The sequence below is a fragment of the Rutidosis leptorrhynchoides genome, chromosome 3 (assembly GCF_046630445.1).
Source record: "Rutidosis leptorrhynchoides isolate AG116_Rl617_1_P2 chromosome 3, CSIRO_AGI_Rlap_v1, whole genome shotgun sequence".
Lineage (NCBI taxonomy): Eukaryota > Viridiplantae > Streptophyta > Magnoliopsida > Asterales > Asteraceae > Rutidosis > Rutidosis leptorrhynchoides.
In genome coordinates this window covers 562,461,472-562,479,146 of record NC_092335.1, presented here as the reverse complement: position 1 = coordinate 562,479,146, position 17,675 = coordinate 562,461,472, and positions in this window count along the sequence as shown.

The following is a 17,675-nucleotide window of genomic DNA, read 5'->3' as shown; positions in this document are numbered from 1 at the left end:
ACCGAGGTGATTGTCGGTTCGGACGAGCGGATAAATAAAATCTAAAATTTGATGTAATATATAATCGTGACGAGATACTCTGGAAATGAGCGAGAAAATGGTGTTTCAGACAGGTTCGCCGGTAAGTGCTTCAGGTTCTTCATTAAGAGGGCAATGTGGTGGATGGAAGGGATCACCTTCTTCTTGTCTCCAATGATTGAGGAGGCTACGAACCCATCCCCAATTCATCCAGAATAGGTGATGACTGATTGGTTGATCTATTCCGGTCACACTGCTTTCGGAGCTTGAATGGGATTCCATTTCGGAATCTGAGTGACTTGAACTGATGACGAATTCCATTTCGTACGATTGGATAAAGGATTTTTTTTCCGATATGAAATGATTTTGGCTAACGGATGGTATTCTAATTACATAGAATATATATATATATATATATATATATATCAAAAGATTTCGTAGATTACGGAGGATTTTGCGGGATATGTCAGGCAAAGTTTAAAGTAACAGATACGATAAGATATGATTTAGCAGATATGCTAAGATATGAATTTTTGTCTATACACTATTCATGCAATCAATACAGCAAGACGTGTCTTAGACTAAAAATGATAAGCAGGTAATTTCCTGAGGATGATAAGTAGTTAATTTTCGACACAAAATGATAAGCAAAACTTTTGACATGCAGATACGGTCGAAGTCCAGACTCACTAATGCATCCTATCGACTTATCAGTTAGACACACTAATGCAGACCTGGTTCGCTAAGACCACCACTCTAAAACCAACTGAAAGGACCCGTTCATATACATTATAAACGATTCACAATAGTTGATTACATTGCGAGGTATTTGACCTCTATATGATACATTTTACAAACATTGCATTCGTTTTTAAAAGACAAACTTTCTTTACATCGAAAATTGACAGGCATGCATACCATTTCATAATATCCACTATCCAACTATAAATTGATTTAATAATAATCTTTGATGAACTCAATGACTCGAATGCAACGTTCTTCGAAATATGCTATGAAAGACTCCAAGTAATATTTTTAAAATGAGCAAATGCAAAGCGGAAGATTTCTTTAACACCTGAGAATAAACATGCTTTAAAGTGTCAACCAAAAGGTTGGTGAGTTCATTAGTTTATCATAATCATTTATTTCCATCATTTTAATAGACCACAAGAATTTCATTTTCAGTTCTCATAAATATACGTCCCATGCATAGAGACAAAAATAATCATTCATATGGTGAACACCTGGTAACCGACATTAACTAGATACATATAAGAATATCCCCTATCATTCCGGGACACCCTTCGGATAAGATATAAATTTCGAAGTACTAAAGCATCCGGTACTTTGGATGGGGTTTGTTAGGCCCAATAGATCTATCTTTAGGATTCGCGTCAATTAGGGTGTCTGTTCCCTAATTCTTAGATTACCAGACTTAATAAAAAGGGGCATATTCGATTTCGATAATTCAACCATAGAATGTAGTTTCACGTACTTGTGTCTATTTTGTAAATCATTTATAAAACCTGCATGTATTCTCATCCCAAAAATATTAGATTTTAAAAGTGGGACTATAACTCACCATACTGTATTTCGTTGTAAAAATACATATAACGTCATTGAACAAGTGCAAGGTTGGCCTCGGATTCACGAACCTAAATTAATTATATATATTTATATGTTGGTCAATATTTGTCTAACAAATTAGGTCAAGTCATAGTGTACCACAATCCTAATGCTCGAGACTAATATGCAAAAGTCAACAAAAGTAAATTTGACTCAAAATAATTTCCCAAAATCTATACATGATTAATATATAGTTTAAATATCGTCGTTTTATATTTTTAAATATTTTTAAAAGATTTATTAGAGTAAATAATATAATTTATTTATTAATAAATAAAATTTTATATTAAATTTATATAATAAAATATACTTTTATATATATTAAGTAATAAAATTTATAGGGTTCATTTAATATCATAAAGATAATATGATAGGTATTATTAAAGTAAGTTATTACTATATATGTATATATATGTATGTATATATGTATATATTATGTTTGTATCACATATTTATTTGATAAAATAATATCTATAATGATAGTAAGTAAAAGTTGTATTATTTTGTAATAATAATTATTATTATAAAAATATCAATATTTATAACTACTAAGATGACATTATGATAAAACGATAATTCTAATTATGATAACTTTAATATTTACGATAATTTTTAATATTATCTTTAAAATAATAATTCTATTTAAAATAATAATAATAATGATATTTTATAGTAACAATGACATTTCTATTAAAATGATAATTTTTGTTAAAATGATAGTTTTAATACTAACGATACTTTTAATAATAATAGTAATGATAAAAATAATAAGAACGATAATTTTATCTAAATTAATATCTTATAATATTTTAATTTCATCATGATACTCTTACTCATTATTTCCTAATCGTTTCGTTTAATAGCTTTTAATCGTCTTTTATATCGTGTTCATAATAATGATAATAATAGTAATCAAAATATTTAGGTGTTACAATTATTTGTTTTAATTACACTAATATTAATAATGATAGTTACTATAATATTATTAACGATAATATTAATAATTATCTTAATGATAATATAGTAATAATAATAATAACAATAACAATAACCATTTTTAAATAATGATATATATATATTAATAATGATAATAATAATAATAATACTAATAATAATAATAATAATAATAATAATAATGATAATTGGATAATAATAATAATAATACTAATTATAACTTTAACGATAATAACGATAGTAATAAAAAAAACAATTTTTAATGATAAATCCCTTTTATTGATAAGGATAATAATAATGATAATAATAAGATAAAACTAGAACGACGATAAAAACGACGATAATAATAATCATTTTTAATAAAAATATTGAAAATTCAATTGATTATAACTTCTAATCCGTTCATCGAAACCATTCGATATCTAAAGGAAAAGTTCTTAATTTTTCGCTAGCTTTCCAAGGACATGCATATCTTATACCTTATCTCAACCGCAAGTGTAACTAATTCAAGATTCAACCTAACCTGTCTAAGGGCAATATCAAAAGTACAAGCATGCATAATCCTAAATACTCGAGCACTAGTCAGGGATACACTATTAGTATGTAAAAGTTAAATTATGAGTACTCACGTATCAATATTGAGATTCAATATTGCAGGAAAGGTACGTAGACGCAACGGAAATGATAAATACTATATTGACCTCACGAGCATACCCATGAACCATACTCAATCACCTCCATAGCTATAACCCATAATTTCCTTAATCCTATCCTACTCGAAAAACAATTTCGAAATCACTCGGACAACACTCCGTCGTAATATTTTATGTATACTAATAATATCTTGAAATAATACGGAGTAAATATATATATGTAAATCGATTGAGAGAGTTTAGAGAAAAATATTTTCAAGTTTCTATGAAATAATAAAACCTATTGAATTCTATTTATAATAGATTTATGAATTATTAAAATGAATTATTAAAGTATGAATTATTAAAGTGAATTATTAAAGTATGAATTATTAAAGTGAATTATTAAAGTATGAATTATTAAAGTAAATTATTAAAGTTAAAGTAAAGTAAAAATAAAGTAAATGTAAAGTTTAAGTATAGTAAAAGTATAAAACTATGTACGTATTATACGCGTATAAATATATATAATATTAATTTAAATCATTATATATATTTAATAAAATAAAATATAAATATCGTTATCTTTATCATACTAGTTAAGTAATGAGTTGTCAAAAGTGGTTCTAGATATTTATAAAAGTTATATACGTTTTAATAATAAAGTTCTTTTTAAACTGAAAACGTTTTTGTACGTTTGAAACTAAATAGATCAATCGAGTCTTTATGAGATTCAATCTTCCACTATCCTTTGTCTAGTTCTCAATGATTGACAATTTGTTCTTATTTATAAATTACTTTACCATTTTCTGAATATTGTTAAAATGGAAAGATTTCTCAAATCAACGTGGGCCTTTCAACAGAGACTTGTAATCATAATTTAATATATCTGATAATTCAATCATTTGATCTTATCTTCTAATTCCATTGATAAACATTTTGAAACAGATACAATCATATAAAGTATTTAATCTAATATTTTGTTTACGTTTCAAGTTATAATATATATACACATATACATATATAATCATATTCGTTTAATGGTTCGTGAATCGTTGGAACTTGGTCGAGGTTGAATGAATGTATGAACATAGTTTAAAATTCTTGAAATTTAACTTAACAAATATTGCTTATTGTGTCAGAAACATATAAAGATTAAAGTTTAAATTTGGTTGGAAATTTCCGGGTTGTCACAGCATGACTATCATTACAAATGAGAAAAATGAGCTTATTCCTACTAGGACTGTAACATGATGGCGTGTGTGTATTGATTATAGAAAATTAAATGACGCCACCAGAAAAGATCACTTTCCCTTACCTTTTATTGATCAAATGTTGGAAAGATTAGCCGGAAACAGTTACTATTGTTTTCTAGATGGTTTTTCCGGATATTTTCAAATTCCAATAGCACCCAAAGACCAAGAGAAAACCACATTCACGTGCCCTTATGGTACTTTTACTTACAAACGCATGCCATTTGGACTTTGCAACGCCCCTGCAACCTTTCAAAGGTGCATGATGGCGATTTTTCCCGACATGATAGAAGAATGCATGGAAGTTTTCATGGATGACTTTTCAATCTTCGGTGATACATTTGAATCATGTTTAGTTAATCTTGAACGAATGCTTATTAGATGCGAACAATCTAATCTAGTTCTTAATTGGGAGAAATGCCATTTCATGGTTAAAGAAGGCATCGTTCTTGGACATAAAATTTTAAAGGAAGGAATTGAAGTGGATAGAGCTAAAGTAGATGTAATTGCTAAACTTCCACATCCCACCAATGTTAGAGGAGTTAGGAGTTTTCTAGGGCATGCTGGTTTTTACCTACGTTTCATAAAAGATTTTTCTAAAATTGCCACTCCTATGAATAAACTCCTAGAAAAGGATGCTCCATTCATCTTTTCAGAGGAATGCATTAAATCTTTTAATATACTTAAAGAGAAACTCACTAATGCGTTGATCATGATAACTCCAAATTGGAATCTACCGTTTGAACTTATGTGCGATGCAAGTGATTTTGCAATGGGAGCCGTTTTAGGACAAAGGATTGAAAAACGATTTCAACCTATATATTACGCTAGTAAGACATTACAAGGAGCACAAACAAATTATACAACTACTGAAAAAGAACTCCTTGCTATTGTCTTTGCTTTTGACAAATTTCGTTCATATCTCGTTCTAACTAAAACGGTGGTCTATACCGACCATTCTGCTCTTAGATACCTATTTTCGAAACAAGATGCCAAAACACGATTAATCCGTTGTATCTTACTATTACAAGAGTTTGATATTGAAATCCGAGATAAAAAGGGAGCAGAAAATCTCGCCGCTGATCATCTTTCTCGTCTTGAAAATCCCGAATTAGAAGTTCTAAATGAATCGGCCATACAAGACAACTTTCTTGATGAATATCTATTGAAGATAGATTATAATGAAATACCATGGTTTGCAGACTATGTAAACTACTTAGTATGTAGATTCCTTGAAAAAGGATTATCGTACCAAAAACGAAAGAAATTCTTCAGTGATATAAAACACTATTTCTGGGAAGATCCACATTTGTTTAAAAGTTGTCCCGATGGAATAATACGCCGATGTGTATTCGGAGATGAAGCTAGTAAAATCTTAAACCATTGTCACACAGGACCAACAGGAGGGCATTATGGGCCTCAACTCACAGCAAGAAAAGTTTATGATGCTGGATTCTATTGGCCTACAATTTACAAAGACGCACACCTTCTTTGCAAATCCTGTGATGCTTGTCAAAGGGCCGGAAAAATAAGTCAACGTGATGAAATGCCACAAAATGTCATTCAAGTATGTGAAGTATTTGACGTTTGGGGTATTGACTTTATGGGTCCATTTCCAAAATCTCATAATAATTTATACATTCTCGTAGCCATTGATTATGTATCTAAATGGGCGGAAGCACAAGCTCTCCCAACTAACGATGCACGAGTTGTAGTCAACTTTTTAAAACGTCTTTTTGCAAGGTTTGGAACACCAAAAGCTTTAATAAGTGATCGGGGAACTCATTTTTGTAATAATCAACTTGAGAAAGTTCTTAAAAGATATGGAGTAACTCATAAAATCTCCACCGCATATCATTCACAAACAAGTGGACAAGTTGAAAATACCAACCGAGCTTTAAACGTATTCTAGAGAAAACCATAGGATCAAATCCGAAGGAATGGTCCATAAAATTGGAGGATGCACTCTGGGCTTTTGGAACAGCCTACAAAACTCCAATTGGAACCACACCTTTTAGACTCGTTTACGGAAAAGCATGTCATCTTCCAGTAGAAATTGAACACAAAGCATTTTGCGCTTTGAAGACATGTAATCTTGATTTACATGAAGCCGGACGTCTACGATTAAGTCAACTAAACGAATTAGAAGAATTAAGACAAGAAGCATACAAAAATTCGTTAATCTATAAGGAAAGAACAAAGAAATGGCATGATAAAAGAATCAGAAGTTCAAAAGAATTTAAAGAAGGAGACAGAGTTCTTCTTTTCAATTCACGATTCAAGCTATTTCCTGGAAAATTGAAATCAAGGTGGCCTGGACCATTTATAGTCAAAAGAGTTTTCCCATACGGAACAGTAGAGTTAATAAATTCAAATGGGATTGAATTTAAGGTTAATGGTCACAGAGTTAAACATTACATAGATAGTCCGATGGAAGTTGACAACGAAGTTAATCACAATTTCGATACCACAGCTAACTAAGTGTGGGGAGAATCAAGTCTTTAAAGGATAATATGTATTTCTGTTAGAGTTAGATTTTCTATTTTCGTGTAGTTCTCGAAAACGGAACCCGAATGGTCTTTCCCTAGCAGACCCTAAAGAACTAGTCTTCTCCCCCCATTCTGAATTTTTATTTTTTTTAGGTTTTTACGAAATGAAGACTTCCTGTGAACTAAACCATGGTCTAATGCTACACGCTTTGATTACTAAACGTAATAATGACACACTTCTGAGTGAACTGGTATCAGTAATCAGAGAAAAATTAGACGGAGTAAGAAAAGAATCCAGATGCGAAGATAATAAGTTACAATTTGGTAAAGGAAAATCAAAATCCGCAGCGAAAAGAAGAGCACGGCACCTTGAAAGATGTCACAAATGCGGAAAATGGTCACACGAAGGTAAATGTTCAAATAATCAAACATATTCAAACACCGAATTTGTTACTTTATGTAGAGATGGACCGTTCATATGTTTAGAAGAAAAAACATTAAATGCTCGAGGTTACGCCTATGTAGCCATGGAAAATCAATTAGTCCGACTATCTTATGAGTGGGCTAGAGCATATCACTAAGAAATCTATTTCACAGGTAAGTTTGTACAGTTTTTATTTTTTTTATTTTTTTTAACCTTTTGATAATAAACGCTAATTTGTTCGCTATAAAGTATTAAATTGGTATTCGATGAAATTAGGTCTTGCGACCGAAATTGTTGATATCATACAAAAATTTATTACATCACTGCGAAATTTACCGTTTATTCTTAAAGTATAAATATCTTTAATCAATCAAACTCAAAATATTTCCAAAATTCGTCATGAGTTAAATTAGGTTATGGAACTGAAATTACTTTACCGAAAAGAGGGGCGCATATTTTTGATAATATTTGATTGATTAAAGTGGGATAAAAGCCAAAAAGATTTTTAATTTTATTTTACCATATTTTTAAAATTAATATATAAATCTTAAATAAATATTGTAAACTTTTAAAATTGTAAATATTTGGAAAACTAATATTTTTAATATAAGTTTGTATGTATAAAAACAAAAATATAATTTAAGTTTGGTGTGAATTTATAATATGAATTTTAAATTTAAGTTTGGTGTGAATTTAAAAACAAAAATTTACTTTATTTCGCTAAGTTAAAAATATGATTTTTAAAATTCGTCGTGAGTTGAAGACTAGGTCGTTGAACCGAAATTGCTTTACCCGAGGGAGGGACTAGAACTTTATTATCATTATTTTTAATCTTATTGAATTAAAGTATGCCAAAAATATTAAAAAACCCAAAAATCTTTGCTTTTAAAACTGAGCTTTAAATAGACAAATTTTAAAATTTTGTCGAGGGACGGACTAGGACATCGATCCGAAACGACCTCGTCCTAAATAACAAGGGAAACAAATTTTTAAAATTAATTAATATTTGTTTTATAAGTTAAAGATTTAAAAAAAAAACGCCGCGACTCGCGGAGTTTGTAATAGGGAAACACCGCAAGTCGCGGAGTTTGCAAGTTCCAGAAAAAAAATAAAACGCAAAAAATAGATCAGTCCCCAACATCCCACACCCAAAATACTGCGAAAAAACCCCAAAAAAGCCTCCCAAATTCGCAATTTTTGACCATTTTTCATCAAATATTTCACAAAATCATGTTGAGAAGAATGCTATCAAAGAATTACTCAAGGAAAACGGTAAATTTCTACACCAAAACACCCTTTAATCCGAAAATTTAGTGTTTTTGAGCAATTTTATACCCAATTCGATTTTGATGCTTTTTAGTGTAATTATGCTTAAATTGCTTATGTATTATGCTTATATAACCTAGAGTGATGCTATTTAACATGATTAGAAGCCTTAAACTTCAAATTTTGAGTAATCTAGGGTTTGTGTTCTTGAGAAAAATTGGGGCTTTTTGATATAAACAGGTTATGGCTGATTTTTGTCATGAATTATTGCTAAATTAAGTAGTGTAACATATTTAGGTAGTTAAATGATCCAAACTTTGAGCCTAAACATGATTTTTGAGAATTAAAGTGGACTTTTTCAAGTCTAAAATTCATGAACTTGATTTTTGAGAGATAATGCCATTTGAAACTTGTTTAATTGCTAATAATGATTATTTTGATATGTTATTTGAATTGAATGCTTATGAACTTGGTGAACAATTTCGTATATGCTTATTTGAAAAAGTGTAGATTTGATAAAAATATGAAAATAAGCATAAGTTTGATATAAATTGAACATGTCATTGTAATTATTTTGATTGATGATTTTGCTGACACTAATGCATATTTGGATGCACAAAAATTGTGTTTGATGTGTTTTGCAGACTGAAAGGGGTGAATCTTCATCCCAAGCTCGCATTGCTCCTCCGGAGAATGCGAAATAATAGGATGTTGATAACTATTACAAACAAGATATACCTTATCCAGTTATGACATTTTCAGATATGCGCGTGGAAGATTTGCACCCGAACTTGAGATTAGACAGACGTTGGATAGATTATCCAAAATACCAAAGGAGCTTGCACACTCTTCATTCTAAAGCTGTTGAAGTACCTAGGGTAATAGAATGGGAATCGTTAGAAGCCGTAGGATTGGGCGAACGGATTAGAGAATTACTTACACAGAGGTATGGTAATTCTACTTTTAACGATTGGGTACGATTATTCAACATGCGTAGACCTGTATATAAAGTATGGTGTGAAGAATTATTGTGTAGTATAGAAATAAATGATCTGGTAGCTAGTTTAACCGATCGAACTTTTATTAGATTTTTGTTAGGAGGTTCGATGCGCCACATGTCTCTATTAGACATGGCTCAGGCCTTACGTATATATACGCCTGAGGAGCTAGCATCTGCCGATTGTCGAGGGTTGATATTAAATGGTAGGAAGATTGATGAAAATTTTGATACGCATGGTGTATGGAGTCAAATGACTAGCCATCACCGATTTAAAGGGGGAAATTACTCTTATTTGGATATAGATAGAGCTGAGTTAAGAGTAATTCACAGGTTTCTAGCGAACTAAATTTCACAGCGAGGTAAAAATAAGGAAAAGGTAAATGAGCAAGATTTATTTTACCACATGTGTATTCGAGACACACAAAGCGTTGTAAGTATACCTTATTGTGTGGGTTATTATTTATCAGTTATAGTTAGGGGGATGAGACCGCACAGTATAATAGGAGGTGGTATATTTATTACATTAATTGTTGAGTATCTCGATGTGGATATAAGTCGGGGGGGATTATTAATCAAAGAACCAGAACCCCACGATACAATTGGTTTAAATGTATATCATGGTGCTAAGGTTTTGAAGAGGCGAAATAACGCCGCAGTACAATATAATGGAAGACATCCACAGGTTGAAAGAAATCAACAGCCAGCTAATGTGGGAGTGGGAAATGAAATGACAGAAATGCAAAGGTTTATAGCTTCACAAGAGTATGAAAATGCTAGACATCGAGCATTTGAAGATTGGCAAGTTCATCAAAACCATATCATAGCACATTGCCAAAATATAGGTAGAAACTATATTCCTACTCCAAAGCGGGTATTTCCTCCCTGGTCTATAGAGATCCAACCACCGTATCTTACTTATAACCCAGCTGAAGCATTTTATAACACATACGGTTATGCATGGAACCCCTACTAGTATCAGTATCAACCCTACTTTATTTAGTTTTATTTATTTTATTTTTGTAATGTTACTACATTTAGCACTTATGTTGATATTGTAATAGTTTTTATAATTTTCTAACTTTTATTATTAGATTTTAATAATTTTTAAATGTGGGGTAATATACCAAACTTCAAAAATATGTATATATATTTGCAGTTTATCTTATGTACACAACAGGGTAAAACAACGCATTTTCAAAGACTGGTATTAAGTTGAGCATAAGCAACTAATTTTGACGACAAGATGCAAAATATATGTGAAATAACAACAAGACGGAATGAACAAATGATGTGCACCATTTATCATTCAACACAAACAACAATATGTTTGGAAACTTTGGTAAAATTTAATCATTTTTCTACGCTAATCACCCTCAATAATTTAAATTGTTACTGATTTCTTGCAAATGAGGGCATTGCAAGATCTTAAGTGTGGGAAGGGGTTAAATTTTTTCGGATTTTAAAATTTTTACTTTATACACTTGGTTACCATTAGAAATACTAGTAAAGCAGTAGTTGTATTAGAATCTAGTGCTCTCTGATAATAAAGAACAGCCCTAGTCTTATATACTGACTACCCAATTCTAGTAAAAATTTTCAATTAAATGAACTCAAAATCATGTTTATACATATTTATGAACGATAAAACTAGGTGTTAACACTGAAATTATTGTTACCTTGGAAAGGACATAAATTGAGAAACAAACCAAAATGTTAGAATTCATTTAAAATGGAATAGAGGAGAATAAAAAGGCAAAGAAAGGAAAATAAAAGCCAAGTGTGGGAAATTTTTACCAAGTTATTCAAAACATATATCACATATTTGTGTACAATTAATTGAAAATACTTTTGTTTTGGACGAAAATAAACAGTTTTACCTGATTTATTATAATATATTTGAAAGAAAGATGGATCTACACGATGAATCAATTCCATCATTAAAAGGAAGTAAAGTCTTCCGAAAAAGACACGCGCTTCTTGATTTAGGTCAAGAAGTTTTCGTCCAGACCAGCTGTAGGTTGACGAAAAACCTAGAAAAGTCATCTCTAAAATCAGCAGGAAATCCACGGACCTCAGCATCAAACAGGGTCGCCAAGTGGTCAGACTTATCCTAACCATGAGAGGATCTGTCTTGTAAAATGGGGAGGACGCCGTGAAAATTAGCTTGATAAGACTAATGAATCAGATCCCCAGAAAGGATAATCTCCTTAAAGATCAAAAATCAGCTTTTAAGACTGATATTACTCAATCCCAGAGATTGACCTTAAAGATTGAGAATTACAAACTCATGGAATTCAATGATATCTAAACTCGAGCTTGAACGAGAAAATATTTTGATCAAAATTTCAAACTGATTTGTTTTCTGAAAACATATTTTCAATGCGTCCATTACCATTGAACGTAAAATCCTAGGAATTCACCTGGAATTCATTAGGTCACCTGAACCAAATCGGGTGTCAACCGTAAGAACGGTGGTTGCATAGCATGGTCGAAGACAGGACCTTGTGCCAGACCAGAAAAATTATAGGATGATCTTTACTATTGCTCCTACAAAGGATAGTAATAGCATCCGACACGTTTTAGACCATGAACAAAAGCATGTCAGGGGACATTGCCTTAACAGTTGCTTGTTCAACGCTTTCCTTTACAACCGGACGGTAGTTTACCGAAAGGTAATATACAGAGCAAGTATACTGGATGTGTTGCTTTCCCAATACAAGGTTAGCAAGTGGGTGACACAAAACCGCAAGTTTTGAGCTAAAATTTTCAAATCTGAAACCCACTAAACCCACAAAAACAATTTGCAAACACTGGTGAAGGGTTATTCCGGAAAACTTAGCTAGGGTAAAAGCTAGAATGAATTTTCAAAAGATCAAATGTTTTCATAAAGATCCAATTTCCTTAATGGATCTAAATTTTTATAGTCATGTGAGACTGTAAACCACATCGTTACTACCATTATTTATACCGCCGTATAGAAATCACTGATGTACAAAGTGTGAAGAATAAAGAAGTGATTCTAGTATTTCAAGACGATATTGCTTGAGGACAAGCAACGCTCAAGTGTGGGAATATTTGATAATGCTAAAAACGAACATATATTTCATAGCATTATTCCTTAAGAAAGACAAGCTTTTAGTTGCAATTGTTCTATTTACAAGTGATATTCGTTTAAATAATAAAAGGTGAAGATAAAAGATAGATTCGACGAATTGAAGACGCAAACGACCAAAAAGCTCAAAAGTACAAAATACAATCAAAGTGGTTCCAATTATTGATAAGAAACATCTCAAAATTACAAGAATACAAGATTTAAAACGCAAAGTACAAGATATTAAATTGTACGCAAGGACGTTCGAAAATCCAGAACCGGGACCAGAGTCAACTCTCAACTCTCGACGCAACGGACTAAAAATTACAAGTTAACTATGTATATAAATATAATATAATATATAATTAATTATATAAATTATATATATATTATATTTATATATTAAAATCGTCGGCAGACTAGGATCCAAACTTGTGTGAGTTGGGTTTACGAACTCCGCGACTTGCGGAGTTTGTAGTGCAAAGGGATCGTGACTCGCGGAGATCCCTGGACAAAAATGCCTATAAAAGCTAACGCATTTTGATCGTTTTAGATATCCTTTTATCAATCTCTCAATAAACGTGTGTATATATATATATATATATATATATATATTTTAATTTTAATTTTAATTTTAATTTCTAATAATAAGGGTATGTTAGCGAATGTTGTAAGGGTGTAAGTCGAAATTCTGTCCGTGTAACGCTGCGCTATTTTTAATCATTGTAAGTTATGTTCAACCTTTTTAATTTAATGTCTCGTAGCTAAGTTATTATTAAGCTTATTTAATACCGAAGTAATCATGATGTTGGGCTAATTACTAAAATTGGTTAATTGGGCTTTGTACCATAATTGAGGTTTGGGCAAAAGAACGACACTTGTGGAAATTAGACTATGGGCTATTAATGAGTTTTATATTTGTTTAACTAAATGATAGTTTATTAATTTTAATATAAAGATTTGCAATTGGACGTCCCTATAAATAACCATATACACTCGATCGGACACGATGGGCGGGGTATTTATATGTACGAATAATCGTTCATTTAACCGGACACGGGAATGGATTAATAGCCACTAGAATTATTAAAACAGGGGTGAAATTATGTACAAGAACACTTGGCATAATAGATAACAAAGTATTAAAACCTTGTTACAGTTTAAGTCCCCAATTAGTTGGAATATTTGACTTCAGGTATAAGGATAATTTGACGAGGATACTCGCACTTTATATTTATGACTGATGGACTGTTATGGACAAAAACCAGACAGACATATTGAATAATCCAGGACAAAGGACAATTAACCCATGGGCATAAAACTAAACTCAACACGTCAAACATCATGATTACGGAAGTTTAAATAAGCATAATTATTTTATTTCATATTTAATTTCCTTTATTTTATATTTAATTGCACTTCTAATTATTGCACTTTTATTTATTGTTATTGTATTTAATTGCACTTTTAATTATCGTACTTTTTAATTATCGCAATTTTATTTTATCTCACTTTTATTTATCGCAATTTCATTATCGTTATTTACTTTACGCTTTAAATTAAGTTATATTTATTTTTAATATTTTACATTAGGTTTTAACTGCGACTAAAGTTTTTAAAATCGACAAACTGGTCATTAAACGGTAAAAACCCCCTTTACAATAATAATATTACTTATATATATATTTGTATTTTTATAAATTAAAACTAATATAGCGTTAAGCTTTGTTTAAAAGATTCCCTGTGGAACGAACCGGACTTACTAAAAACTACACTACTGTACGATTAGGTACACTGCCTATAAGTGTTGTAGCAAGGTTTTAGTATATCCATTCTATAAATAAAGAAATATCTTGTGTAAAATTGTATCGTATTTAATAGTATTTAGTTGTAAAAATAAAGCTATTTCATATACACCTCGCATAACATCAAGTATTTTTCAAAATCGTATTTAAATTAATCCGATCACTTATTTTAACTTGATGTTGCGGACATCCTCTTAATAAATACACCTCGCATAACATCAAGTATTTTTGAACACACACGCAACTCGCGGAGCCACCCTGACACGAGCAGAAGCCCTAATTCTGCATTAATTACGTGTAATTATTATTATTATTTATTTAAAAACCCTAATTAGGTTTTGTTAATTAATCAATTTAGTTTAGTTTTAATTATTTTATATATATTTAGTTTAATTAAATTGTAAAATTAATAGTTTTAATAAATAAATAATATAAAAATAATATTTTTATAAAAAATGTACTTTTTACAACTTTTAGTATATTTTTATATTTTGTCCCTTTTTAAATGTTTTAGCGTAATTTTTTATATTTTTCGCTCATATTTAGTTTTAATCCATAGTTTTTGCCATAGTTATTTTTACTTCTAGATTTTTAAACTTTACCGTAAAATCCCTTAAGTGCTTTCTCTTTAGACTAAGATTTAGGTGCTTTAGAATTTTGCGACGCCTTTTTAAGTTTTAGTACCTTTTTAAGATATTGCCATTTGAGATATAGTTTTTCTTGTAAGCTTTAATATTTTTAGACGCAACTTTTAATTTTTAGTTTTTAGTTCCTTTTTAAGTTTTGACGCACTACTTTCTTATTTTTATTTTTCGACTCCTTTTACCTATGTATCAATTATCACTCCAATTAGTAATCTTAATTTGCAATTTTAATTTTAAGTTAGTGATAGTAATAAGGTTGGGTTAGTCGAGTGTTTTAAAGTTTTATAAGTCACTCTTTTTCTTTCTTATTTTTCGACGCCTTTTATTTTTCAACCCTTTTCTTTTTCGACCTTTTTCGACGCGCTCTTTTTCTTTCTTATTTCTCGACATTCTAGTTTTAGGACTTAGAATTTAATCTATTTCTTCTCTAAATTTCTTTAAATTACGAAAATTTTTTTTAAGTGGTTAAATTGATAGACATCAAAATTTTCTGGTTCGTAGTAATAGTTGGATTTGTACGTGGACCGGGTTATTGGAGCCAAACAGTACTCAATTATATTGAGACCAAACGAATCCTGCCCCTCTGTTGCATCTTTTGGCTATTCGAAACGTGGGAAAAATCAGAAAAGTCTATTAATTGGATAACTTATATAATTTTTCTTTCCTTTTAAAAACTAATAGGATATTCAGTGAATGCACCGAGCAAGACGTTCATCACCTTTTGTACGTTCACCACCTGTAACCAGATCAAGACATCTAGCAAATATTGTCGCCGTTGATTTTTCTTTAGAATCGTCATCCAGTCGACCAAGTACTCCAATTCAAATTTCCGATAATCCATTTTTTGAACCCAACCTCACAATTGAGAATTCGGAGAATATTCAGGGACGATTCATAGATCCTGAACCATTAATTTTTCCTCCGGAACCACCAATCATTCAAACAGAGATTGTTGAGGAACGAACCATTAAATCAGAATCCTCTAGTGATTCAGATTCAACAAATTCAATTATGGAGAATCTGTGGCAGTGTACCTAATTGTATGAGTGCACTAGATGTTATACGATTATTCGACTTACACCATTAGTTTTATAGCTATTAATGGGCTTTATATTTGTTTAACTAAATATCGTTCGACAGGTTCTGTCGTTGTAGTATAGTGGCAAGTATTCCCGCCTGTCACGCGGGTGACCCGGGTTCGACCCCCGGCAGCGGCGCCAAAAATACTTGATGTTATGCGAGGTGTATATGAAATTGCTTTATTTTTACAACTAAATACTATTAAATACGATACAATTTTACACAAGATATTTATTTATTTATAGAATGGATATACTTAAACCTTGCTACAATACTTATAGGCAGTGTACCTAATCGTACAGTAGTGTAGTTTTTAGTAAGTCCGGTTCGTTCCACATGGAATCTTTTAATAAAGCTTAACGCTATATAAGTTTTAATTTATAAAAATACAAATATATATATAAGTAATATTATTATTATAAAGGGGGTTTTTACCGTTTAATGACCGGTTTATCGATTTTAAAAACTTTAGTCGCAGTTAAAACCTAATGTAAAATATTAAAAATAAATATAACTTAATTTAAAGCGTAAAGTAAATAACGATAATGAAATTGCGATAAATAAAAGTGCGATAAAATAAAATTGCGATAATTAAAAAGTACGATAATTAAAAGTGCAATTAAATACAATAACAATAAATAAAAGTGCGATAATTAGAAGTGCAATTAAATATAAAATAAAGGAAATTAAATATGAAATAAAATAATTATGCTTATTTAAACTTCCGTAATCATGATGTTTGACGTGTTGATTTTAGTTTTATGCCCATGGGTTAATTGTCCTTTGTCCTGGATTATTCAATATGTCCGTCTGGTTTTTGTCCATAATAGTCCATCAGTCATAAATATAAAGTGCGAGTATCCTCGTCAAATTATCCTTATACCTGAAGTCAAATATTCCAACTAATTGGGGACTTAAACTGTAACAAGGTTTTAATACTTTGTTATCTATTATGCCAAGTGTTCTTGCACATAATTTCACCCCTGTTTTAATAATTCTAGTGGCTATTAATCCATTCCCGTGTCCGGTTAAATGAACGATTATTCGTACATATAAATACCCCGCCCATCGTGTCCGATCGAGTGTATATGGTTATTTATAGGGACGTCCAATTGTAAATCTTTATATTAAAATTAACAAACTATCATTTAGTTAAACAACTATAAAGCCCATTAATAGCCCATAGTCTAATTTCCACAAGTGTCGTTCTTTTGTCCAAACCCCAATTATGGTACAAAGCCCAATTACCCAATTTTAGTAATTAGCCCAACATCATGATTACTTCGATATTAAATAAGCATAATAATAACTTAGCTACGAGACATTAAATTAAAAAGGTTGAACATAACTTACAATGATTAAAAATAGCGTAGCGTTACACGGACAGAATTTC